The following is a 26,166-nucleotide window of genomic DNA, read 5'->3' as shown; positions in this document are numbered from 1 at the left end:
AGAAAAAAATCTGTGTTTTCCCTTGCAACTCTATGCAAAGGTTCTGAGGCTGTCTCTGCATTAGTTGTGGCTCTGCACTGTTTCCTCTGCTGGAGTCAATGGTGTATATGTTTGACAGCTTTTACAAATTTGTTTGGATTGTAATAGGTAGTAGCTCCTGCTAGATGCCCTCTCTCATAATGTAGGAAAGGGAAAAGGCTCCTGACAGCACTTTCAAGTTCTCCAACAGTTCCTCCCTATTTGTCAAAATAAAATCAAGAACAACCCCTCCCACAATTTCTTTTTCCACCTTCTAAAATTAAAAAAAAACCCTCCTCCGATGCACTTCAGAAATTGGTCAAATAGTTGATGTCTCATACCCTATAGATCTTTGGATAGTTGAAATGCCACATCACCACCAAGTCCTGTACTTTGGATAGTTAGTTTAAAAAAAGCCTCATCCACTTCTTTTTCTTGGTACAGGCAGTCCCCGGGTTACGTACAAGATAGGGACTGTAGGTTTGTTCTTAAGTTGAATCTGTATGTAAGTCGGAACTGGCGTCCAGATTCAGCCGCTGCTGAAACTGACCGCCAGTTCTGACTTACATACAGAATCAACTTAAGAACCCCAAGCGTCCCCAAGTCAGCTGCTGCTGAAACTGATCAGCAGCTGATTCCAGGAAGCCTGGGGCAGAGCAACTCTGCCTCAGGCTTCCTGTAGTCAGCGCTGGTCAGTTTCAGCAGAAGCTGACTTGGGGAAGCCTGGGGCAGAGCAGCTGGGGTGCTGCTGGGGTGCTCCAGTAGCGCCGCTCCTCGGCACTACTGGAGCAACCCAGCAGCACCCCATCTGCTCTGCCCCAGGTGTCCTGATTCAGCCGCTGCTGAAACTGACCAGCAGCGGCTGAATCAGGACCAGAGCAGCTGGGGTGCTGCTGGGTTGCACCAGTAGCGCCCAGAGCGGCTCTGCGGGACCAACCTGCAGCACCCCAGCTGCTCTGCCACAGGCGTCCGGAGAAAAGCCTAGTCTGCTGGGGGGGGCGGGGAGGACGTACTAGCTGCGCCCCCCCCCCCACCCCAGCAGACCAGGAAGACTCGGGCGGCGGACCGAGATGCACCGCGGTCCCGCCGCCTGGGTCCTCCGTGGCTTTGCTCCCCGTCTCCCTGGTCTGCTGGAGACCAGCAGACCAGGGAGACGGGGAGCGCCTCTGAGGACGCCGGCAGCGGAGCAGTCCAGGCGCGCCTGGGGTGCCTCGCTGCCCGAGCCCGCCCCGCGGCTTTGCAAAGCGCGGGGAAGCTGGCGGAGCAGTCCAGGCACGCCTGGGGTGCCTCGCTGCCCGAGCCCGCCCCGCGGCTTTGCAAAGCGCGGGGAAGCTGGCGGAGCAGTCCAGGCACGCCTGGGGTGCCTCGCTGCCCGAGCCCCCCCGCGGCTTTGCAAAGCCGCGGGGGGGGGGGGCTCGGGCAGCAAGGCACCCCAGGCGTGCCTGGACTGCCCCGCCGCTGGCTTCCCCGCGCTTTGCAAAGCCGCGCGGGTGGGGGGGGGGGCTCGGGCAGCGGGGCTGCCCTGCTGCCCGAGCCCCTCCGCGGCTTTGCTCTGCGTCTTCCTGGTCTGCAGACCAGGGAGACGCAGAGCAAAACCCCAGAGTATACGGGCGGCAGGACCGCGAGGTCCCGCAGTTCGTGTACTCTGGGGCAGCCCCGTTCGTAACTGCGGATCCGACGTAAGTCGGATCCGCGTAAGTCGGGGACTGCCTGTATATAGTAGACATGACATAATACCTTCCTTTATTTTTTATCCCTTTTATCCTTACCCAGATACATATTAGCCTCTGGCAGAGCTCTCACAGACAAAAGAAAAATATGCCTTACATTAACAAATGTTTTGTTTGTCATCTACTTTTTTAAGTTCCTAAAGAAAGTCATTAGCATTGCTGTAATTTGGTGATACTTTTAATGTGCTGCCACAGTTCAGGTCAACCCTAACGGTCCAGCACAGTCACCGGCTCTAGAGTCCCAGCCAGTGTTCCCTGGAAGCTGAGCAGCAGCACAACCCTGCAGCTGCTTAATGAGCTCTGCCCAACCAGGGGCTCAAGATTCACACAGGTAGCTGCCTGGATAGGAGAGCAACACTTCTTTCTCAGCGACAGCCACAGCTTCCTGCTGAAGACAGAGCAGAAAGTCTCTCCCAGCCCATAGGGACAAATCGCCTCCTTGCCAGCGTAACCTACTTAACTTTCTTTGTCTCATATATTCATTCTTGCCTGGCCCATTGTTCCAATAATTATCTGAAACTCAAATGATACTTCCAACTGGGCTTACAGTGGTCATGTCTCTTCTCTAGAGAATTATGTAAAATTCCATTATAATACATACGCTTTGAATTTTAATACAGCAAATTCTAAAGCTATTTAATCTTAATTGAATGAAGTGTTTGCAGGATATTGCAGGAAATTGCCATATTTGCCACATATACATATGATGCTTTGCTGGATTACCTTTGGTTATATGTGTGCTGTGGACTGATTCCAAAATTCCACTGTTACACTTTGGCACCAGGCTCTGTTCAGAGCAGACACTGGAAGTTTCACATTTGTCACAAGCAAAAAATAAATTTAAATAAACGGTTAGTTCAGCACATCCCTTTGCTAATTATGATTTTTTTTCACTTTTTAATTTCATAATAATTAAAAGGCAGCACAGTGAATCACATAGCATTAATTTTGCACAAGCAGCCTGCATGAGGAGAAGACATTGAGGGAGACTACCAAAACAGGAATGATGACTCTGAATCTGTATTGTGGAATTTGAAATTAATTGTAAATGCAAATGCAAAACATTTAAAATAGTATTATTTAACATTAGACTCGGAGTTCTGCAAGTCCACAGAATTCCCCCACATCCTAACCAATATTGTCAGTGTTTCAATGGTATTATCACTCCATTACACTACATTTACCTCTCTCATATCCCTAAACAGCTGCATGTAGCGCTGCCATTACATCCCACCTCAAATTGCCCACTGCCTCAACATTTCTCATCCTTCCCAACTCCTATTGAACAACTGAAGTCTCATACACCAAATGCTACTCTCATAGGTACATTTTGAAACAGACATCAAGAAATGCTACAGGAAAAATACAGTCTCCTCCCTTGCCTTTCCCCCCTGCAGGATTGAAGCTTTCTCACTCCAGATTTCACCTTTATGACATGGCTACCCGGGGACAAGGGTATGGAAGTTGATAATCAGAATAGGTTCCCTGCCAGGCAAGAGAACAGGACATGCTGCCAACATGCTAGAAGAGAATATGTTATTGCAGAATTTTCAAAGAGAAAGATTTTACATAAATCTGAACAGGAGCAAATTTTCACTCTGTATTCAGATCCAAACTGTGCAAATAACATCTCTCTGAAGTCACAGGCATGGAAATTGCATGTTAGTTCCACACGATGGGAAATAATTGGATTATTATAGTACAGCACTGTGCACATCAGCTATTTGTTTTATTCTATCAATGGAAATTCAGATCAGTGTTGTTGAGAATGTATGTGCATTTCAAAGAGAATTAAAAATATTTTAATTATCAAATGGATTTAACTACTTATGTGTTTTATCAACAAATTCATGATTCATTCTGTAATTTCCCCCCAAAAAATAATGTTAACATTCTTTGATAACTATCTTCTTTTAATATTTAATAATTATTTGCATTTACAATCTGGGATCATATTTCTTCATGTGGTATAATCAATAAAGGAAAATGGATAATAGAAGAGCTTTCAAACCACCCAATGGCATCTGTTCTGGAATCAAAACCATTGATCAATTATTAGAAATTTTTCATTAGTTTAATCTGTTTGAATATTATTTGTAAATTTTTATATTAAAATGAGATAAACTGTTGTGCAGTTTAATTGCTAAGGAGATCTCTGGATGTATAAATGGAAATACTAAGTAGGTTAAGAGAGGTTATATTACAGAGAAAGGCAACAAAATTATTAGGGTTTTCGAACACTTTCTGTATGAGGATGGATTAAAAAGTCTGGGACTATTCAATTTAGAAAAGAGACAACTAAGGGAGAATATGACAGAAATCTGTAAAACCATGAGTAGTATGAAATGGGTGAACAGGGAAATGTAATTTACTCATTCACATAACAAAAGAACAAAGAGTAACTCAATGAAATTAATAGAAAGCAGGTTGAAAATGAATATAAGGATGCACTTCTTCAGACAATGCACAGTTAACCTGTGGAATACATTTCAAGGGAATGTCATGAATGCCAAAAGTACAATTAAGTTAAAAAAATAATTAAATGAGTTCATGGAGGATGGGTCCATCAACGACTATCAGTCAAGATGATCAGTGATGCAACCCCATACTTTGTTGTCCCTAAAGTTGTAACTCTCAGCAGTATGAGAGGGTGAATGTTTCAGTAATTGCCCTGTTTTGTACATTCCCTAAGAGGTGAGTTGGTCACAGTTTTTAAGGAGTATTTCACAAGGGGCACTGTACTGTACTGCTACTGTAGGCACTTTTGGGCACACTGTAGCCTAGTGGAATTCACAACGCTGAGGCTGTGTCTAGACTACACAGTTCTTCCAGAAAAATATATGCAAATTGTGAACTGCAATTTGTGTACCTTTTTCCGCTTCTTTTTTTGATAGAGGCTTTTCTGACATTTGGCCCATCTACACTGGGCCAATTGTTGGGAAAAAAAAACTTTTCAGAACATCCCTTCTTCCTTGTAAAACAAGGTTTACAGGGATGCTGAAAGAATGCGTCTGCGCTTCCAAAACAAATTTTGGAAGAGCAGACACATTCTTGGACGTGGCATAGTTTTTCTGGGATACCTCTGGTATCCCAGAAAAACTCTGCAGTCTAGATATACCCTGAGTTAAGCTTCCAGGCTCCCAATAGAATTCATGGGGAGAATTAGGCACATAAGAATATGATTCACAAAGCCAACATACTACACGAAGAGTCACCCAAACACATCAATAGGATTAAGAAATCTTCCGCAAAAACTTCTTGCACAAAAGCACGTCCCCACTTCAAAGGGCATCACAAAAGCAAAGCGCTTTTATGCAAGAGAGCCACCACATTGTATGGATGCTCTTGCACAAGAAAGCTCTGATTGCAATTAACAGAATGAGCCTTTTTCTGATAGGCTCTTTTTGTGCAAGAAACCCCTGTTGAGTATCTACACACACCTTTTTGTGCAAGAACTCTTGTGCAAAAAGAAGTTATGCCTCATAGAAAGAGGCATACCTACACCGCAAAACCTCCTCTGTTCTGCTATTTTACTGCAAATTTTCTTGCACAAAAACATGCTTGAGGTATGGACGCTCCATGGGTTTTTGCGCAAAAACCCTGTAATGTAGACATAGCCCAAAATAAGGCACCTATCTTCACTTGGGATTCACAGCCCGAGCCCGCTCCTATAGTTAGTTTCTCTGAAAAACTGCCAACATGCCTAAGGCAGTGCTCTTTCAATCCTTCCTGTGGACGCAGTTCCATTCTGCACTCATAAATTCAACATGCTTTAGGCCACAGATAGAATGTCACTGAAAGTGATTCTATAGCCCCAGGTCAAGGTACTCTGCTATGAGATACAGGTACCAGTCCATGTAATTCTAAGGTGCTCAGTTACCATGCAGGAAACAATTTTGCCCCATCTATAATTGCAGGTAAATTATTTTTGATTATGCTATTTGGGGGAAAGGCTCCATGGTTGGTAACTATTGTTAGTGAAGGTTTAACTTCCCAGAGTAGATAGGTGTTTCTATACTTGATGTAGAGAATATGTGACAGTCAGTTCTGAAACTAAGTTTGAATTTCTGAGAACTAAGTCTGAAACTAAGTATATGAGTTTGCCTGATTATTCTATTCAGATAAACACATTGTTAGAACATAAGAACATAAGAATGGCCGTACTGGGTCAGACCAAAGGGCCATCTAGCTCAGTAGCTTGTCTGCCGACAGTGGCCAACACCAGGTTTCCCGGAGGGAGTGAACCGAAGACAATGATCAAGCAATTTGTCTTGTTGCATGTTATATATTAAAATAGAGTCAGAGAGAGGTTATAGTATTTGTATTGTTATATTAGTTGAAAGGCATAGGTTACTCTAACTATGGCAGGTCTGATAAGCTATTCCTGCTGGTTGGAAAAAAGGTGGATGAAACATATCTACTAAACCAACTCTGATCATTGCCTAGATTCAGTGCAAAGTTAATCTAATGACAATTTTGAAAAGCAAATTTTCAGCACATGGCCATAATGGAAAATGATTATGTTTATGTATATAAGAGAGATGAATCTGGTTAACTGGGGTTAAATATGGCCACATATTACATAAGAATATAAGAACAGACGTACTGGGTCAGACCAAAGGTCCATCTAGCCCAGTATCCTGTCTACCGACAGTGGCCAGCACCAGGTGCCCCAGAGAGGGTGGACCGAAGACAACGATCAAGCGATTTGTCTCCTGCCATCCCTCTCCAGCTTCTGACAAACAGAAGCCAAGGACACCATTTTATCCCCTGGCTAATAGCCTTTTATGGACCTAACCTCCATGAAATTATCTAGCTTCTCTTTAAACTCTAGTATAGTCCTAGCCTTCACAGCCTCCTCTGGCAAGGAGTTCCACAGGTTGACTACATGCTGTGTGAAGAACTTTCTTTTATTAGTTTTAAACCTGCTACCCATTAATTTCATTTGGTGTCCTCTAGTTCTTTTATTTAGGGAACTAATAAATAACTTTTCTTTATTTTCCCTCTCCACACCACTCATGATTTTATATACCTCTATCATATCCCCCCCTCAGTCTCCTCTTTTCTAAACTGAAAAGTCCCAGTCGCTTTAACCTCTCCTCATATGGGACCCATTCCAAACCCCTAATCATTTTAGTTGCCCTTTTCTGAACCCTTTCCAAGGCCAAAATATCTTTTTTGAGGTGAGGAGACCACATCTATACACAGTATTCAAGATGTGGGCGTACCATAGTTTTATACAGGGGCAGTAAGATATTCTAGGTCTTATTTTCTATCCCTTTCCTAATAATTCCTAGTATCCTATTTGCCTTTTTGACCGCCGCTGCACACTGTGTGGAAGTTTTCAGAGAACTGTCCACAATAACGCCAAGATCTCTTTCCCGATTTGTCGTAGCCAAATTAGCCCCCATCATACTGTACGTATAGTTAGGGTTATTTTTCCCGATGTGCATTACTTTACACTTATCCACATTAAATTTCATTTGCCATTTTGTTGCCCAATCACTCAGTTTGGTGAGATCTTCGTGGAGTCCCTCACAGTCTGCTTCTGTTTTGACTATCCTAAACAGTTTTGTATCATCTGCAAACTTTACTACCTCACTGCTTACCCCTTACTCCAGATCATTTATGAATAGGCTGAAAAGGATTGGTCCCAGGACTGACCCTTGGGGCACACCACTAGTTACCCCTCTCCATCTGAAAATTTACCATTTATTCCTAACCTTTGTTTCCTGTCTTTTAACCAGTTCTCAATCCAAGAAAGGACCTTCCCTCTTATCCCATGGCCATGTAATTTACACAAGAGCCTTTGGTGAGGGACCTTGTCAAAGGCTTTCTGAAAATCCAAGTATACTATATCTACTGGATCCCTCTCGTCCACATGTTTGTTAACCCCTTCAAAGAACTCTAACAGATTAGTAAGACAGGATTTCCCTTTACAGAAACCATGTTGACTTTTGTCCAACAAATTATGTTCTTCTACATGCTTCACAATTTTATTCTTTACTATTGTTTCGACTAATTTGCCTGGTACTGAAGTTAGACTTACCGGTCTGTAATTGCCAGGATCACCTCTAGAGCCCTTTTTAAATATTGGTGTCATGTTGGCTACCTTTCAGTCATTAGGTACGGAAGCCGATTTAAAGGATAGGTTACAAACCACAGATAATAGTTCAGCAATTTCCCATTTGAGTTTTTGGCCTCCAGGACATCTCTCCTACTCTTCCCTATGTCATTGGTACCTACTTGTACCACGACCACCGGCTCCTCCCCAGCACTACACATAAGTCTATCTAGATGCCTCGAGAGATCCGCAACCTTCGCACCAGGCAGGCAAGTGACCATACGGTTCTCCCGATCATCACAAACCCAAATATCTATGTTTCTAACGATCGAATCACCCACTACTAACACCTGCCTCTTCCTAACTGGCATTCCCTCCCCCTCAGAGGTATCCTCAGTGTGAGAGGATACCGCAACATCCTCTGGGACGAGGGTCCCAACTATGGGATGGTTTCCCTCTGCTCCCATTGAATGCTCTGTTCCCTTGAGACTTTCATCCTCCTTAAGAGCACTGGGGCTCTCAGACTGGAGGTAGGACAGTACTACAGTGTCCCGGAAAGTCTCATCAGCATAGCTCTCTACCTCCCTTAGCTCCTCCAGTTCAGCCACTCTGGCCTCCAAAGCCCGAACTCGGTCTCTGAGGGTCAGGAGCTCCTTGCAACGGGTGCACACATATGCCACCTGCCCACAGGGCAGGTAATCATACATGTTACGCTCGACACAATAAACAGGATAGCTCCCACTCTGCTGCTGGGCGTCTAATGAATAAGTTTAAGTATAAACTGGGATTCTTTTTAAACCTCTAGAATATAGATTATTCTAAGAGTTAAGTTTTAAAGAAGGTCAGAAGTCACTAGTGCCTTCTAACCTCCCCCTCTAACCTCCCTCTTCAAACTCCCTGTTAGCTGTTCCTGTTCACAAGCTCCCTGGTCGCTGAGTCACAGGCTTATATAGCTCTGGTAGCCCCTCCCCCTGACTGAGGCTCAGCCAATTAACAAAGGCTTCTAGATTTCAAACCTTTTAGAAGCTCCTTCAAACAAACAAACAAACAAACACAAGCTCAGCACACTGCAAATAACTCCCCCACACACAAACACACGCTCCAGACAGCCACTTACCACAAGGGTCCTGTTTTTACTTCTCTTTTACCTGGAGAACTCCCTCTCCAAACTCTCCTGTTAGCTGTTCCTGTTCGCATAACAGGAAAGAACACACAGAAATGATAATCCAAGGTTCCTTTCTAGCCAACAAGCTTTCAGTTTATTAGTTGACTAAATAGGACAATGAAGCCACCACATTTTACACATCAAGCTGTTCCACTTTCAATTTTCTGTAGTGTTACTGGCATTAATCAGCTGTCCTGTTAAAATCACCTGGGAAAACAAATTAAATAGTAGTTAAATGTACAATTTATACATCACACAACTTGTGCCATGGCCAGTACTGCCACATTCTCATTAGGCTGTATTTAAGGGAAGAATTATCCTATTATTTTTACATTTTCTATCTAATATATAACTAAATTACTGCCTGTTTCTGAATATGTAGTTCTAGCAGCGAGTAAAGATCTCTGTACAATACTTTTTTCTAGCTATACAATATTTTTGTTGATCTAGAGAGCTTCTTTTAGTATGGCAATTTTTTTTCTGCACTTTCATTGTTTGTTTAGCTTCTTGGCATGAGCAATTGAGATTTTTCCAATGCCAGGATCACACATACCAGACTAACCTGTTGTTAAAAGTCAAGAAATGAGGGTGTCTACTGTGGGAGCTAGAAAGGGATTTAGTTAAATTATTTAAAAAACAGAGAGGCCTGAAATTCAAATAAAGTCATGTAATTTGTTATCCTGAGTTCAAAAACATTCACACTGGGAAAACTGGAGGGCGGTGATAAAACTGACCATGCTCTGTAGGATTCACCTGCCAGCTAACAGTGATGTGTTGAATTGCCCTCCAGCAGCACCAAGCTTACCTGGATGTACCAATCTACCAGTCATTATCAAAAACCATCTGCTATCAAAAAGATCTTCGATACCTTGTGTATCTCTCTTGTATCTGATATCACCAATATTATCTAATACACATTAATATATATAATGTTCCTGGATGAGATCATTTCTATAGAGGGTGTAGAGCATTATCAGTAGGTTAATATGGCAATGTTGATTTCTTGATCCCCAGTCACTTTCTTCTTTCCACTTCCTTCTTGTGCCTGTTTGTAGGCTCTGCCTAAAGACTTAGTTAGCCTTTCTGCCCACCCCCACTCATAAATAAGGCACAGCTCTGCTGAGTCAGCTTCATTCTCCCTTGCTTGATTGGAGCTGCTGTGAACAGAGTGCTAACTCAGCCTTTCTTGCCTAGCATTCTATCACACATGCATCTGTATATGAAACTTTGTATAGCACCAGCTGTGAGGTATGTACTGTATTTTTAGTATGTTGACTTTAAATAATAGAACACAAGCAGAATTTCTAAAACCTCTCATACAGCTTTGGCAACTTATGAGCAGTTGTTTGGACTCTGGATCATGCAACAGGGTTTGTACAGATGCCTCATCGTGACTTTCTAAAAATGCAACAACTGATTGAACACTGCAATCTGCAACCTCCTTCATGCTGATAGTTAAGGCTATGATTTTGTTCTAGGTATTTTTAATAAAAGAGATAGACAGGTCATGGGCAGTAAACAAAAAATCACGGTCTGTGACCTGTCCATAACTTTTACTATAGATAACCTTGACTAAATTTTGTGGCAGCTGTTGCTGAGAGGTACCATAGCTGCGGGGAGCACCTTGAGGTCTGCAGCTGTGGGGAGGCATGCACCCAAGGGTCCACTGCTGGAAGAGTTTCCTGAAAGAGTTGCTCCTCGAGGTGGTGCTCTCAGGTTGGGTGTTGGTGGGTGGTACCAGGACCAGCGGCTACAGCACATTCTCTGGCCACTTCAGGGATAGTTCTCAGGACCCTCCAGAAACCACGGCCAGGAACCATCAAGAGTCACCTGAGCAGCAGTTGCTCCAGCTGCCCTGGGATCACTGCTCAGGTGGTCGCTGGGGACAGTCCCACCAGGATCTATTGGGGTGGTCCCTAGGGTCAGTTGCCCAGGGCCATGTGGCAATAATTAGTGCAACTGGCTTTGACCTGCTCCACAGTATCCAGAATAGCTGGCAGCAGGGAACTGCTTCAGAGGTGGACAGTGTTGCTGAACCTGGGCAGCTGGCCTCTAAGCCAGATGCTTTGTCAGCCCCAGGGTCAATCACACCGGTCTCTGCAGAGGTCACGAATCTGTGATTTCCAAAAACTTTCTCCATGATAAACATTGAGTCCTACTGAGAGTCACTTCTTACTCCATTTTTCCTCCTTACTCAGGATCAAACCATACTCTGTATTGTCAGTGTGAAAAGAAAGAGAGCTCAGGGAATATTTTTTTTATACCTACAAACTCTCTCAGCAGCAGGATAGGCTAAAGTTCTAACTTCAATACTAATAGGGTATTTGATTTAAGTACCCATCACCTCACCATGTCCAGAAGGGTATGTGGCCTCACATCTTTGGGCTGCAGTCATTTCCTAGGCTCCTCCGCACATATACTGTGTTTCTCAATTTAAGTAAGTGGGACGGAGACAAAAGGGTTTCTATTCTGCCACGAAAGGGTTAATCTGAAATTAAGATCTTCAAAATCTAAAATCCCAGGCTCTTGTGACCTCTCATCACAAACTAGATGCAAACAAGAAAAAGGTAAAATTCTTTGAATAAACAATTGCCTCTCCTTTAATTTAAACTATGCTGATACTGTACTAGGAACTATATTTTCCATTACATATGAATATCAAGGCCTTGATTTTGTTAAGTGGCTTCTATTTTTTGTGGGGTGAGTCTTTTAATAATTTCTCCCACAATTTAGTATCCACAAAGTAATATGGACACAAAAGCTAGAATTTAGAAATCTAAGTATACTACATGACTACACTACATGACTGTACATGACACTGGAAAATTGATTAATGGTATCTAACTACCCGGGAAAGAGGAATAATTCTGCCCACCCCATCTCAGACCCCATCAACATAGCTGCTTTGTCCCTGCTCACCTTGGGTATGTCTAGACTACATCCCTCTGTCACCTGAGGGATGCAAATTAGACATACCGAAATTGCTAATGAAGCGGGGATTTAAATATCCCACGCATCATTAGAATAAAAATGACCACCGCTTTTTGCCGACGCGGCAATTTGTTTGCAAAAAGTGGCAGTCTAGATGGGGATCGGTCAACAAGGAAAGCCTTTTCTGACTGATCCCGTAAACCTCGTTGCATGAGGCATAAGGGACAACCCCTTGAAGTCAGGTTTGGAAGGAAAAGGGACAATGCCATGAATACATCATCCCTATCTTTCATGCTGAGGAAAATGAACTTGAGTTGGGTACTCACTTCCTACAGAATCAGAAAGAGATGATGTGGTTCAATCTTTATCACATTTTATGCTGCAAGAGGGAACAGCATTTTATTCTGTCCCACAAGTCACAACGGAATTTCTTAATGACTGTGTGTTCCATTTGCAGAATCTTGCGGACGCATGATCCAGAGAGAATACAAGTTGACTTTCAGACTCCAGGCTGAGATTGAAGCAATGGTGATTAGAAAAAAATCTATTAGCATGTAAGCTGTGCGAATTTGAGCTGAAAGTCATTGAGTGACAATGAACAAAGAACCACACTATGTCATGTTTTCAGATTCTCTTCTCAGAGCACATTCAGAAAAATATGGTGCAGTCTTGGTGGATAAAAACTCTCATCCTGACCTCAGTGGGTGATCAGTTGATGTCCTAAAGAAGGAAATATTGATTATTGTTTTTTAATTAATGCTCAGTTGTGAGTCCTATAAAGATTCTCTTAATTTTACATAAAAATCATATATAATATACTGCAAAAATGAATTTCACGGGTTAATCACCTCTTGCAATATTAGTACCATGTGTATTCCTTTTAATCATAAGAATATCTTCCTGTTCTTGTATTATGAGAGAGAATATACAGGAGCCCCTGACTAGTCTTCTTTGTATTGAACGTATTTATTCATCTTTCTCTTCTTCCCAAACTAAATAGTCCAAGGCTTACTCTCTAGCTATATAGAATCTTTAACACTCACACACATACACATGATCATTTTTGTTCACCTTCTCTGGACCTTTTCTATTTCTGCCATTTCATTTTTGAGATGAGGTGACCAAAACTGAAAATAGTATTCAAGGCGAGGATTTACCATTGATTGATATTATGGCAGTATATTATTTTCCATATTGCTCTCTATCCCACACTTATTACTTTTTTACTGCCGCTGTATACCAAACAGAGATCTTCATTCTCTGATCCATAATGATGCCTAGATCTTTTTTCTGAGAGGTCCTAGATGTGACCTCTCCCTCACTTTCAGCATCTAAGTGCATTATATCTGCAATGCATTGTGCTGGGGCTAAATTATCATTTTATGGTCTGGGACCTCCGTTTTGAACTCAAATCTTCTTCTTGCAATTAGAAAACTGTAAAACTACCAATTTTCACTTGGTGAGTATTCAGATGTGAAAAATGACTTATGCATGAAGTTTTTCTCTGTTTTATCTCATTTCTGCTTAGGTTTGGTGAGAATATAGCACAGATATTTCATGCATCCTGTTTCCATTGACTTTGGCACATAAATGTTTCCTGCTGGACTGGACAACAGACCTGCCCCCCAAAACAGCTAGATGTTTCCGTTTCCTTTGGGATTATACCCCAGAGGATCAACTATTTCATTTCTAAATCAGAAGATAGAAAGTTTTGTATGATAAATGGGGAAAAGACACAATAATAATGGAAAGCTAAACCAAGAGAAATTAGATTTCCATTAGACTGAGGCAGATGCTAAATTCCACACTCCTTGCACAAAGCGTGACAAAGGTGTTGAGTATGGGAGCTCCATGGGGATAAAAATGATAGGAATGTATTGTCCCAACCAGTAGGGAGCTCATGGGACCACAATAGCTAAAGGTTGAAATTGCTGATGTCCAGGACAGCAATGATTTGATCCCAACTGTGTTAGATATTATACATGCAAAGAACTTACTATCTAACTATCAGATGAACAAATATAGATCCAATAATCAGGCTAATTCCCAATGGCACAGCCCAAACCATTCCCTGGGAATAGCACCGGCCTACCTGGGACTGGCATTCTGTGTAACGTGCCACAGTTGGCCTTCAGTGTTACAGATCACATAGCATGGGTTTTCCATGTCTCACCAGTGCCTGCAGCACTCTCTGCTGTACAACACAAAACTTTTGAATATCAAGACTACTTTTAAATTATGTAGCTATTGTATTTGTTTTTAAAATAAATGTTATATAAAATTATTCTCTTTTCTGCAGATCCTGATAGGAGGATCTCTCCCTAGTTTTGCTGGTAGCCAAAGGTATTTCACAGACCAGTGAAGCTGTACTTCTGGGTCTCTAGCACCAGATTGGAGATTTAAAATGATGTAATTGACATAGGTAGGTTATAGTCTTTTTGGAAATACAGAAAGTGGGAAATAAGTCTGTTTTTTGAATGTAGTTTTCCCCTTTTTCCCTGCTAAGCACCTTGTTGGCATGCACATGTGTCTGTTGGAACAAAACTGTGGCTAAAGGAGAGTTTACTCAGCTTAGGAGCCTCACATTCCTATCAATATTCAGAATCAGCACAAGGTATACCAGGGAGGTTGCCAACAGGGATTCTTATGCATTCTTATTAGGGTATATCAAGCAAGATCCATTTAGACCAAGACTGCTTGATAGCTTTCATTACAATCCACCTAGAAATGGAAAAGTATCCCAAAGTCTACTGCGGATTGGCAGACCATTCAATCATTCTCAGGCTTGCCTTTTTGTATTGTGATTTAATTGTTTAGATTTATGTCTGCCTATTGCTATTCCAATCCTTGTCTTTAGATTTTTTAAGCATGCGAAGATACTAACCTTCTTCCCTGTACAAGTTTATAGATAAAACTTGAAGGAAAGACAGCTAAAAATTACAGTGCTGCTGTAAGGCGATTCAAAAATATTTCCAAACTTCCCTTAGTGCCCACTTGATTCCATATGTCCCATGGAAACATCATTTTTAATTTGCACACTGCTTTGTCTGATAAGCAAGAAATAACCAGTAGAAATTTAAATGATTATATTAAATATTTACAATAATGGTTATTACATCATAATAATAAAATGACTCGGTGATTGTTCATAGATGGATTTATCTATTCCCAAGCTTGCAAAATAACATACAATATCACTCTCCGGTGAAATTTACCACTATGCAGAGTGGCCTGTAGAAGAAGTCTCAGGTCTCTCAAAATATAATTTAAATGAGATTAAACTAGTGTATGGCTCATATATTTTGGTCAATTTCTTAGGAGAGTACTTCACGCTACTAGAAATATTTTTTTCTGACTAGAGGCTAATATTAGTTATCTTTGGGAACAGAAGAGTTACAAACACTCTAGAGTATTAAACAATAAAGGAAAGTCACTGACTTTATTAAAAACAAAAGCAGAAAATACACTTTTTGTCCAAAGGCTAAAATGTTATGTACTGCTACCATTGACTGCTATAGTATATTTAGGGTCTGCAAATAGAAGGACATGAAAAGGAGGACATAGGCGCCGACTTCCCTGCCAGGTTGGGGAGTGCTCCATTCCAGGCCCTACCTCCCTATTCCCTTAAACCACCACCTTACTTCTTTCTGCCCCCAGTTCTGTCACCACTTTTCCCCAAGCCCCTGCCTCTACTATGCCTCTGTCCCCATTCCTCTCCCTCTTACAAGACCCTGTTCTACCCATTCCCAAGCCCCACTGTGCCCTGCTATTTTCCCAAGCCCCTGCCCCTACTCTGCCCTCATTCCACCACTTCCCCCAGGCCTCCATCCATGCCCTCTCTGCTCCCCAGAACATAACCTGTCTTCATTCCTCCCCCACTCTCTAGGAGCTTCCCGAAAGACATGTGAGGGATGCAGAGGGACAGGGTGGGTGAAGCTTGGCACTGTTAAGTGCTCAGCACCTACCAAATTTTCCTTGTGGGTGCTCAAGCTCCAGAGCACCCATGGAGCTGGTGCCCATGAAGAAGGGTAAAGAGGCAGAAAAAAAAAAGGAGAGGTCCTAGAAGAAAGAAAGAAAGAAAGAAAGAAAGAAAGAAAGAAAGAAAGAAAGAAAGAAAGAAAGAAAGAAAGAAAGAAAGAAAGAAAGAAAGAAAGAAAGAAAGAAAGAAAGAAAGAAAGAAAGAAAGAAAGAAAGAAAGATGCAGAGTTGAGACTGGGACATCAGGACTAATTAAATCAGAGTGGATGGTGGCTCATCTCCAAAGGAAAAAAAAGTGAAAATAGAGGTGAAAATAATAATAATAAATAATAATAATGACATTAATAATTATGATTAATTATAATAGGGAAAATAATAAGGTGAAATAATAAAGGGAAAAAAGGTGAAAATAGAGGTGAAAATACATATTTGCAGAGAAGATCAGATCTGGTATGAAATTGTGACTTACCTGGTATTGCAAAATGTTGTTTGGATGAATCTCATAACTGGAATACTGGCATGGAACTGTTTAGCTGGTACAGAGAGGACAGGCTTGGGAAAAGGGGAATAAGTGTTTCATAATACATCAAGAACATATATACCTGTTCTAAAGTCCAGAAGGAGGTGAGAGGCAGACCACTTAAAAGTCTCTGAATGAAATTAAGTGGGGAAAAAACAAGGGCAATGTCATGGAAGGAGTGTATTATAGCTCATCAAAACAGGAAAAGGAATGGATGAGGTATCTTTTGAATACGTAACAGAATATTCAAAACACAAGTCTTGGTAATAATGAAGGACTTTATCTACCCAGATATCTGTCAGAAAAATAACACAAACACAAAATATCCAGTAATTTTTAAGTGCATTGGGACTTCTTGTTTCAGGCCTCGTTTACACTAGACTAAGAAGGTCAACTTAAGGTATGCAACCCCAGCTACACAAAATGACTGTGTCTACATTGGCATCCCTTTCCGGAAAAGGGATGCTAATGAGACACTTCAGAATTGCAAATCCGCGGGGGGGATTTAAATATCCCCCGCGGCATTTGCATTTACATAACTGCCGCTTTTTTCCGGCTCGGGGTTTTTGCCGGAGAAAAGTGCCAGTGTAGGCGCGATTCTCTGGAAAATAAACCCTTTTCTGGGAGATCCCTTATTCCTACTTTCAAGGGCTTATTTTCTGGAGAATCGTGTCTACACTGGCGCTTTTCTCCGGCAAAAACCCCGAGCTGGAAAAAAGCGGCAGCCATGTAAATGCAAATGCCGCGGGGGATATTTAAATCCCCTCCTCCCCCGCGGATTTGCAATTCCGAAGTGTCTCATTAGCATCCCTTTTCCGGAAATGGATGCCAATGTAGACACAGCCAATGCGTTGTTGGAGTTGGCTTACCTTAAGCCAAGCCTTGGCAGCATTCTCACAGTGGGAGGCTGAAAGGAGAAACACTCTCATCAGCTTTCCTTACTCCTCACAGAAGGAGGAGAACCGGACGCTGACTGAGCTGCACTCAGCATTTTATTTATTGGTCTAGACTAGACCCGTAAGTAGAAAGCTAGAAGATCGGCCTCCAGAGCATTGATCTTGCCATCAGGAGGCAGAGGAAGTCACCATAAGAATAGCCATTTTATTTTTCATTCTGATTAACAAGGTGGAATTGGTTGTGAATCTGAAGGTTGAAGTTAACTTGTGTGAAAGTGATCATGAAATGTGGGATTTTATGATTCAAATGAAAGGAAAGAGTGAGAGTAGTATAAAAGCAGACTTTAACAAACTAAAATACAGGCAGTCCCCGGGTTACATACAAGATAGGGACTGTAGGTTTGTTCTTAAGTTGAATCTGTATGTAAGTCGGAACTGGCGTCCAGATTCAGCCGCTGCTGAAACTGACCGCCAGTTCTGATTTACATACAGATTCAACTTAAGAACCCCAAGCGTCCCCAAGTCAGCTGCTGCTGAAACTGATCAGCGGCTGATTCCAGGAAGCCTGGGGCAGAGCAACTCTGCCTCGGGCTTCCTGTAGTCAGCGCTGGTCAGTTTCAGCAGCGGCTGACTTGGGGACGCCTGGAGCAGAGCAGCTGGGGTGCTGCTGGGTTGCTCCAGTAGCACCGCTCCTCACTCCGGCGCTACTGGACCAACCCAGCAGCACCTCAGCTGCTCTGCCCCAGGCGTCCTGATTCAGCCACTGCTGAAACTGACCAGCAGCGGCTGAATCAGGACCTGGGGCAGAGCAGCTGGGGTGCTGCCGGGTTGGTCCAGCAGTGCCAAGAGCGGCGCTGCAGGACCAATCGGCAGCGCCCCAGCTGCTCTGCCCCAGGGTCCACAACAAAAGCCTGGTCTGCTGGGGGGGAGGGGCACACTAGCTGCGCCCCTTCCTCCCCCAGCAGACCAGGGACACGGGGAGCAGAGCCGCAGCGGCAGCGGGGTGCCGCACCTCTGAGGCTTTGCTCTGGCAAAGTCTCAGAGGCGTGGGACCCCGCCGTGGCTGCGGTTTCAGTCCCGGTGCCCCTGGTCTGCTGAGGACCGTCTCCAGCAGACCAGGGGCACCGGGAGCAGCTTACGAATGGGGCTTTCTCGCCCCGGAGCTCGCAGGTAGCAATCCGCCATCTCGACCTCTGGGGCAAGAAAGCCCCGTTCGTAAGTGCGGATCCGCATAAGTCGGGGACTGCCTGTAACTGGTAACCAGGATCCCATGGGAGGAAAATCTATAGGAGAAAGGAGTTCAGGAAAGATGTCAGTTTCTCAAGGAGACAATATGAAAGGCATAACAGTAATCTATCTCAAGATAAAGGAAAGACAGAAAGAATAGTCAGAGGCCAATATGTCTATCTAAGGGTATGTCTACACTACAGCACTAATTCGAACTAACTTAATTCGAATTAGTTAATTCGAACTAAGCTAATTAGAATTAGTGCATCTAAACCAAAAAACTAATTCGAATTAGCGCTTTACTAATTCAAAACAGCATGTCCACATTGAGTGGACCCTGAACCGAAGTTAAGGCTGGCCGGAACCAGTGCCGGCGGGGCATCACGTTAGGACTTAAGAGTATGGAGCTGATGCCTCACGCTAGCCGAGGGCTGTGCTTAAAGGGATCTGTCCCCCACCCCAGACAGACAGTTCTCAGGGTTCCCCGCTTGCTTTTCTACCTTGATGAGGGACAGCAAAGCAGTCCTGTCTTGGCGTGCCCTAAGTGCCCACACGCGGCACATCACAGCACTCAGCCATCAGCCCGGCTGAACTAGCCACAGGCTGCCATCCGGGGGGGGGGGGGATAAATCGGGGGCTGTCAGGATCCAGGAGGCCATGCAGGAGAGCTTCCACCCCGAGGAGCCTGCAGAGTCACCCGACTCCTCCCCATCGGGGGCTCGTGCCCCATTCCTCCCTCACCTCCTTCCACTTACCCCTCTCTAGCCCCCCTTCCTGATGTAAAAAATAAAGGACACGTGTGTTCAAAAATAGAAACTCTCTTTATTTAACAAAACTGGGCGATTAACCTCTGGGGAGACTGAGAAAAGGAGGTGGGAGAGGGGAAGAGAGAGGGTGGAAGAGGGGAGGAGGAAACCTGGGAGGAGGGAGCTGGAAGAGGGAAGCCAGGGGAAGAAGGAGGAGAGGAAGTATAAAACTATGGCACGCCGTATCTTCAGTACTGTGTACAGATGTGGTCTCCTCACCTCAAAAAAGATTTTGGCCTCGGAAAGGGTTCAGAAAAGGGCAACTAAAATGATTAGGGGTTTGGAACAGGTTCCATATGAAGAGAGTCTAAAGAGACTGGGACTTTTCAGCTTAGAAAAGAGGAGACTGAGGGGGATATGATAGAGGTCTATAAAATCATGAGTGGTGTGGAGAGGGTGAATAAAGAAAAGTTCTTTGTTAGTTCCCATAATAGAAGGACTAGAGGACACCAAATGAAATGAATGGACAGCAGGTTTAAAACTAATAAGCGAAAGTTCTTCTTCACACAGCACATAGTCAACCTGTGGAACTCCTTGCCACAGGAGGCTGTGAAGGCTAGAGCTATAACAGAGTTTAAAGAAAAGTTAGATAAAGTCATGGAGGTTGGGTCCATGGAGTGCTATTAGCCAGGGGGTAGGAACGGTGTCCATGGCCTCTGTTTGTGGAAGGCTGGAGATGGATGGCACGAGACAAATCGCTTGGTCATTGTCTTCGGTCCATCCAGTCCGGGGTATCTGGTGCTGGCTGCTGTCGGAAGACAGGCTACTGGGCTAGATGACCTTTGGTCTGACCCAGTACGGCCATTCTTATGGTCTTATGTTCTAAGCTCAGGGCTTAGGGTCGGGGGTCTCACTGGACCAACTTGATTTTCATTCAAACCTGCTCCTGAGTTCGCATGTGGCCTTTGGTGGCCAGGTTGGCAGCTATCCCGCCCTAGATGGCCGCATTCCTGTGCCTAGTGCGGAGGTCGTGGACGTTGGAGGCCTCCCTCCAAACCTGGACGAGGTCCACAATCTCCGCACTAGACCAGGTGGGCGCCCACCTCTTTTGGCCCAGGGCAGGCTCCTGGGAGCTGCCAGCCTGGTCCTGGGAAGAGGCGGAGGGCTGGGTGGCAGTGGGTGGCTGGCTCATGCCGTGCCAGGTGCAGGGTCTGCTGGCTGGGTGCTGGCAGGCTTGCAACTGGCACAAGCACTGTAGCCAGACCATGCCCCTTTAAGGGCTCCGGGGCCAGGAGGGGGGCAGAAAAGTTTCCCTGGTTTGGCCCAGAGTGGCCACCAGGGCAACCTGGGAAGGGCTAGCCTCCAACCAGTTTGAATTAAGTGGCTACACAGCCCCTAATTCGAACTACTTAATTCGAACTAGGCGTTACTCCTCGTAGAATGAGGTTTGCCTAGTTTGAATTAAGCACTCTGCTAGTTGGATTTAAATTCAAACTAGCTGTTTGTATGTCTAGCTAACGGCTGTTAGTTCGAATTAACTTTGTAGCGTAGACATACCTTAAGGCACTCTTCAATGTCCCAAATATCAACAATAAATCTTACAAATAGTAAAAACATGAACAAATTGCTACAGAGGAGTAAAAAATAACAGAGCATGTATGAAAGGATAAAATCAGAGAGGAACACACAAAGGCTGTGTCCAGACTCAGGGTTTTTTTCGAAAAAAGTAGCCTTTTTTCGAAAAAACTTCACCTGCGTCTAGACTGCAGTCACGTTCTTTCGAAATTAAATCAAAAGAACGCGGCAGTAAACCTCATTACACGAGGAAGAACGCAAAATGCATAGCTGGAGTCAGCTTACCTTAAACCGAGCCCTGGCAGTGTCCACACATGACTGTCCACACATGCTCTCATAGGCTTCTCTTACTTCTTGAAGAACGAGGTGTATTGGATGCCTGTGGGTCGATCTTCTCATTAGTGTAGACATGCTCTGAGCTCAAGTCTCTGCCCAGTTATATAGTTTTGTGAGATCCTTTTGAAGCTCTTCACATTCTGCCTTGGACTTAACTATCTTGAACAGTTTTGTATCATCTGCAAATTTTGCCACCTCACCATTTACTCCTTTTGCCAGATCATTTATGAATAGGTTGAATAGGATTGGTCCTAGCGCAGACCTCTGCAGGATGCCTGTAGTGGTCAATTGCGGAAGAACTTTTTACGTGATAGTTTAGGGGTGGTGAGGCCTGCACTCTTTCCCCCCCTTTCCTCTTTCCCTATATCTGATGAGCCAGAAGCAAGTCTTTGGGAACATACACCACTTCAGATAAGCATTGGTGTCAGTATAGCAAGAACAAGTATAAGATAAGGGTAAAGCATAAGAACACATAAACAATTCTGTTTAACCTAACGTACTGATCACGTAAACAGGGCCAAAGGACAAGAAGATCCAGATCAGAACCAGATCAATAACTAACAGCTAAGCTCTACATCAGCACTAATGAGTAAGCCCTGGAAATTTCCAAACTGCCAAACAAGGCAGGAAAACTGTATTTAAGGCTGCCTCAGAGCCTAGCAAATCAGACCTCACCAATGGGCTTCGGGTACCGGTGCCTCGGAAGCTGAAACAACCTCCCACGTCATCTGCAGCCTACCCGGTGTCCCAGGCTTGCAGGAAGGGACATAAGATATGTCGCTTCTTTGTTATGTTGTTCTTCCATTTATGGGGTACAGCTGTTAGCTGTCAAGAACTAAACTACTTGTGTTTGACAGATACCTGTGTAGCGTCCTTTGTACTTTGGGAACCCAGTGTCAGACCTGAAACTTACTCTTGCCAACTACATTGCCACTAGTTACCTCTTTCCATTCTGCAAACAGACCATTTATTCTGACTCTAATTAACTCTATAGTCCAGACAAGTTGACATGGAGAGGAGAATCCATCCTAGGAATGCAGAAGTATTTCTGTTCCCTTTAATTTTACAGGCTACCTAAGTGAAGCTACTAACCTTTGACTGGAAAACACACAACTCATACAACCTTTGTTTGCACTGACACAGTGACTTCCATTTTAAGAGTAACTGCCCTGAGCCACATATTCTGGAAACAAATTATCTATTCTCAAGTCATACATTATTAGGGTTTAAATTCTGTCCTTTTAAATATTCTGACAGGCTCAATCGCCCAGTAGAGCTAGAAGATAATTTTTTTCTTTTTATATGACACAGCTATATTTATTTAGAGAATATGACCTAGTCACTTGACCTGTCACAGGCAGAGCTTGACATTTATGAGCCAAACAGAACAATTAACAACCTGATAGCCTAGGATAAATTAGCAACAAATTGAATTGTTATAATCTACATTTACAGTATGTAAATACAATTTGTTTCTAACTGCTGTGTTCTATCTAAAGGTGTGTAGTATTTATAATACAATTTTCTATGCCATTGTCCGAGTTACATATTAACAGATAACAAAGAATGTGAGTAAAATACTGTTTTAAAATTAAAACAAAAGAAAAAGTTCCAGGGTAATAGTAGCCATAATGATACTTCAGGGGAGTGTATATTGAAATAGGTTTCCTGTATGCTTGGAATATCTCAAAGTCATGAGAGACATTAATAGACTCATACATGCTTCCCTGTGATATACAATGTGTCAAACTAATCCAAATGATTTTTCCAATGATAAAGTCAATTATACTGCAATTTACTGCAATTATACTGCAATAGGTTATCATAGATTCTCCATTGCTGGCAATTTTTAAATCAAGTTTGTATGTTTGTCCTAAAAGAGAGATGCTCTAGGAATTATTTGGGGCGGGGGGGGGGGGGGAATTCTGTGACCTGTGATATACAAGAGGTCAGAAAAAGCATCATAGTAATCCCTTTTGACCTTGTAATCCATGAATCTATGAAATTCTAAGTGGAGGGTATTTAGAATCACACCCTACATGACTTCTATTTCAATGTGACATCTGCTTTGAGATGTTCAAAGTTACACACAGGACTTAATTGCACAGATTCCATTGACTATCAATTATTTCCTATTTTTGGATGCAAAATTATAAGATCCCTTCAAAAAATTTAAACTGAGTAGTCTTTCTGTAGTCCCTGTGTAAGGATCATTATATTCTCCATGTTCAATATATCTACTGTATATTTGAAAGAGTTTGTGCATCTATCTGTCTGTGTGTCCATCTATGAGTCTATTTGTACAAGTCCTCCTAAATGGTAAGAGCTACGACCACTACATTTGGTACACAACTTCCTCTTATCATAACTTAAAGCAAGGTAAGGGATTAGTTTTGCCAGAACAATGGGTTGGTTGTGCCTGAAATTTGATTGTTTCTCATAAAATGGAAAGGAAGGGATCTGGTAGCAGGGACAGTTATACTGTAGAATGACCACAGGAGGACAGCAAGAGGCCAGAGATGGGGATCAGGACAGCTATAACCCCATAGGGACAGAAGGAGATAGGAGTAGAAAAAGGGACAGCAATCTACTATATATTTCAGAGATTTTGTCGGTGTGTTTGTCTGTCCCCCTCACCATGGGACATGCACCCCACTTCTGGCTTTGCCTGCCATGACAGGCACTTGTCACCTGGCCCCAAGCTGCTGAGTTGAGAGAGAGCTGGGATTGTCCTCTGTCCCTGGGACAACCTGCATACGGAACCCCTCAATTCCAGCCCCACCCCAGAGCAATGATTTAAATGAAGAAAAACAAAATGTGTTAGAGTTAAGGACCCATGCAATTCCGGTAAGTCTTCTAGTAACTAAAAAATAAGAAGTAGGGTTTTTTTAAGAGAGAGAGAGAGATTTTTCTAAATAATCTCTCTTCTTGCTTGCTGTTTACCCCTATCAAGATCAGATATCTGTATACACTTGCCATGTCCTCATTTTCTGTCTTTTAACCAAAATGAACATGATAGAGCCCAGTTCCTGGGCTGTGCCAACGTTTTCAACACAGATTGGGGGGCAAGACACAAAGCTAGCTTTAAAACGCTTATACATCATTTGTCCATATAATTAATTACAAGCCCAAATTGCCTCAATAAAATTGCAGGCTAGATTCAGGCATTTTTAATAGCAAGACTCTCAGGGTATGTCTACACTACTCTCCTAGTTCGAACTAGCGGGGTAATGTAGGCATACCGCACTTGCAAATGAAGCCCGGGATTTGAATTTCCCGGGCTTCATTTGCATAAGCGGGGAGCCGCCATTTTTAAAACCCCGCTGGTTCAAACCCCGTGCAGCGCGGCTACACAGGACACGAACTAGGTAGTTCGAACTAGGCTTCCTAGTTCGAACTACTGTTACTCCTCATGAACTAGGAAGCCTAGTTCGAACTACCTAGTTCGTGCCCCGTGTAGCTGCGCTGCACGGGTTTCGAACCAGCGGGGTTTTAAAAATGGTGGCTCCCCGCTTATGCAAATGAAGCCTGGGAAATTCAAATCCCAGGCTTCATTTGCAAGTGCGGTATGCCTACGTTACCCTCCTAGTTCGAACTAGGGGTATGTCTACACTACCCCGCCAATGCGAACTAGCGGGGTAATGTATGCATACTGAACGTGCAAATGAAGCCCGGGATTTGAATTTCCCGGGCTTAATTTGCATAAGCCGGCCGGCGCCATTTTTAAATGCCGGCTTGTTCGAACCCCGTGCCGCGCGGCTACACGCAGCACGGGCTAGAGAGTTCGGACTAGCAAGCCATTCCGAACTATCTGTACGCCTCGTTCCGTGGAACGAGGCGTACAGATAGTTCGGAATGGCTTGCTAGTCCGAACTCTCTAGCCCGTGCTGCGTGAGGCGTACAGATAGTTCGGAATGGCTTGCTAGTCCGAACTCTCTAGCCCGTGCTGCGTGAGGCGTACAGATAGTTCGGAATGGCTTGCTAGTCCGAACTATCTAGCCCGTGCCGCGTATAGCTGTGCGGCACGGGGTTCGAACAAGCCGGCATTTAAAAATGGCGCCGGCCGGCTTATGCAAATAAAGCCCGGGAAATTCAAATCCCGGGCTTCATTTGCATGTTCAGTATGCATACATTACCCCGCTAGTTCGCACTAGCGGGGTAGTGTAGACATACCCTCAGTATAATGCTTCCTTTCACACATTTAATAATGTGTTAATAATGAAGAATACAATTAGATGTACCTATTGGTTCCAGGACATCACAGAGAAAAGGTGAGTGTGGTAATATCTTGTATTGGACGAGCTTCTGTTAGTGAGGTGATAGAGACAAATTTTTGAGCTACACAGAGCTCTTCTTCAAATGTTTTCACTCTTTTTCTTTGAAATAAAAAAAGAATATTCTCTGTATCAGACTGCTGCAAAACTAATAACCAGAGCCAATCATCTCAAAGACCCGGATGCAGGAAAGCATCTATATTAAGGAAAATACTTAATCTTGTGCTTAAGTCCCATTGAATTTCAAGGGGATTTTGACCTGAGGCAGTTCAGGCATTCCAGAACAGCTAACTTAAATTAAAAGACAAACATGTTATCCACTCGTTATTTGCTAGCATGTATTCAAATAATTGCTTACTCTTGGGAAGAATACCCATAATTTGAAATATCTCTCTCAATCTAAGTAAATATAAAAATGCTGTCAGGATGCCCAATGAAAACCCCTCTGTATGCACTATGGACTAGATACTAATACTTTTACTCATGCCGAATAGTTCCTTGCTCCTCAAGCAATCCCACTGAAATCAATGTGAGTTTGGAGAATGGATTTTGGTTTATATTGACTCCCTGCCTACTTTAAGGTCACTTTAAGTGGTTTCAATAGCCTGGAAAATTTGGCCCATAAATTCTGATTTTCACTCTTGCATTTGAGTAATGCACAAATTAAATATATCTCGGAAAGATATATTTGTCTGATTTGTATAAG

At 43.3% G+C, this 26,166-nt stretch overlaps 1 long non-coding RNA gene across 2 annotated transcripts in view; it reads right to left on the bottom strand.

The window, feature by feature from the left end:
- Window positions 1-22,025, bottom strand: part of LOC142827836 (uncharacterized) — a 41,383-nt gene extending 19,358 nt beyond the window's left edge. For both annotated transcript variants that reach the window (XR_012902604.1, XR_012902603.1), the window contains exons 1-5: window positions 21,136-22,025; window positions 16,356-16,438; window positions 12,235-12,628; window positions 8,930-9,184; window positions 2,472-2,551 (exon numbers count right to left, since the gene is read on the bottom strand). This is a non-coding gene — a long non-coding RNA (uncharacterized LOC142827836). The remainder of the gene's footprint in view (window positions 1-2,471; window positions 2,552-8,929; window positions 9,185-12,234; window positions 12,629-16,355; window positions 16,439-21,135) is intronic.
- Between the last annotated feature and the right edge of the window lie 4,141 nt (window positions 22,026-26,166).

The sequence above is a fragment of the Pelodiscus sinensis genome, chromosome 3, assembly GCF_049634645.1.
Source record: "Pelodiscus sinensis isolate JC-2024 chromosome 3, ASM4963464v1, whole genome shotgun sequence".
In the NCBI taxonomy this organism is placed as follows: domain Eukaryota; kingdom Metazoa; phylum Chordata; order Testudines; family Trionychidae; genus Pelodiscus; species Pelodiscus sinensis.
The sequence above is the reverse complement of the archived record's forward strand: the minus strand, read 5'-3'. Positions and strand labels throughout refer to the sequence as shown.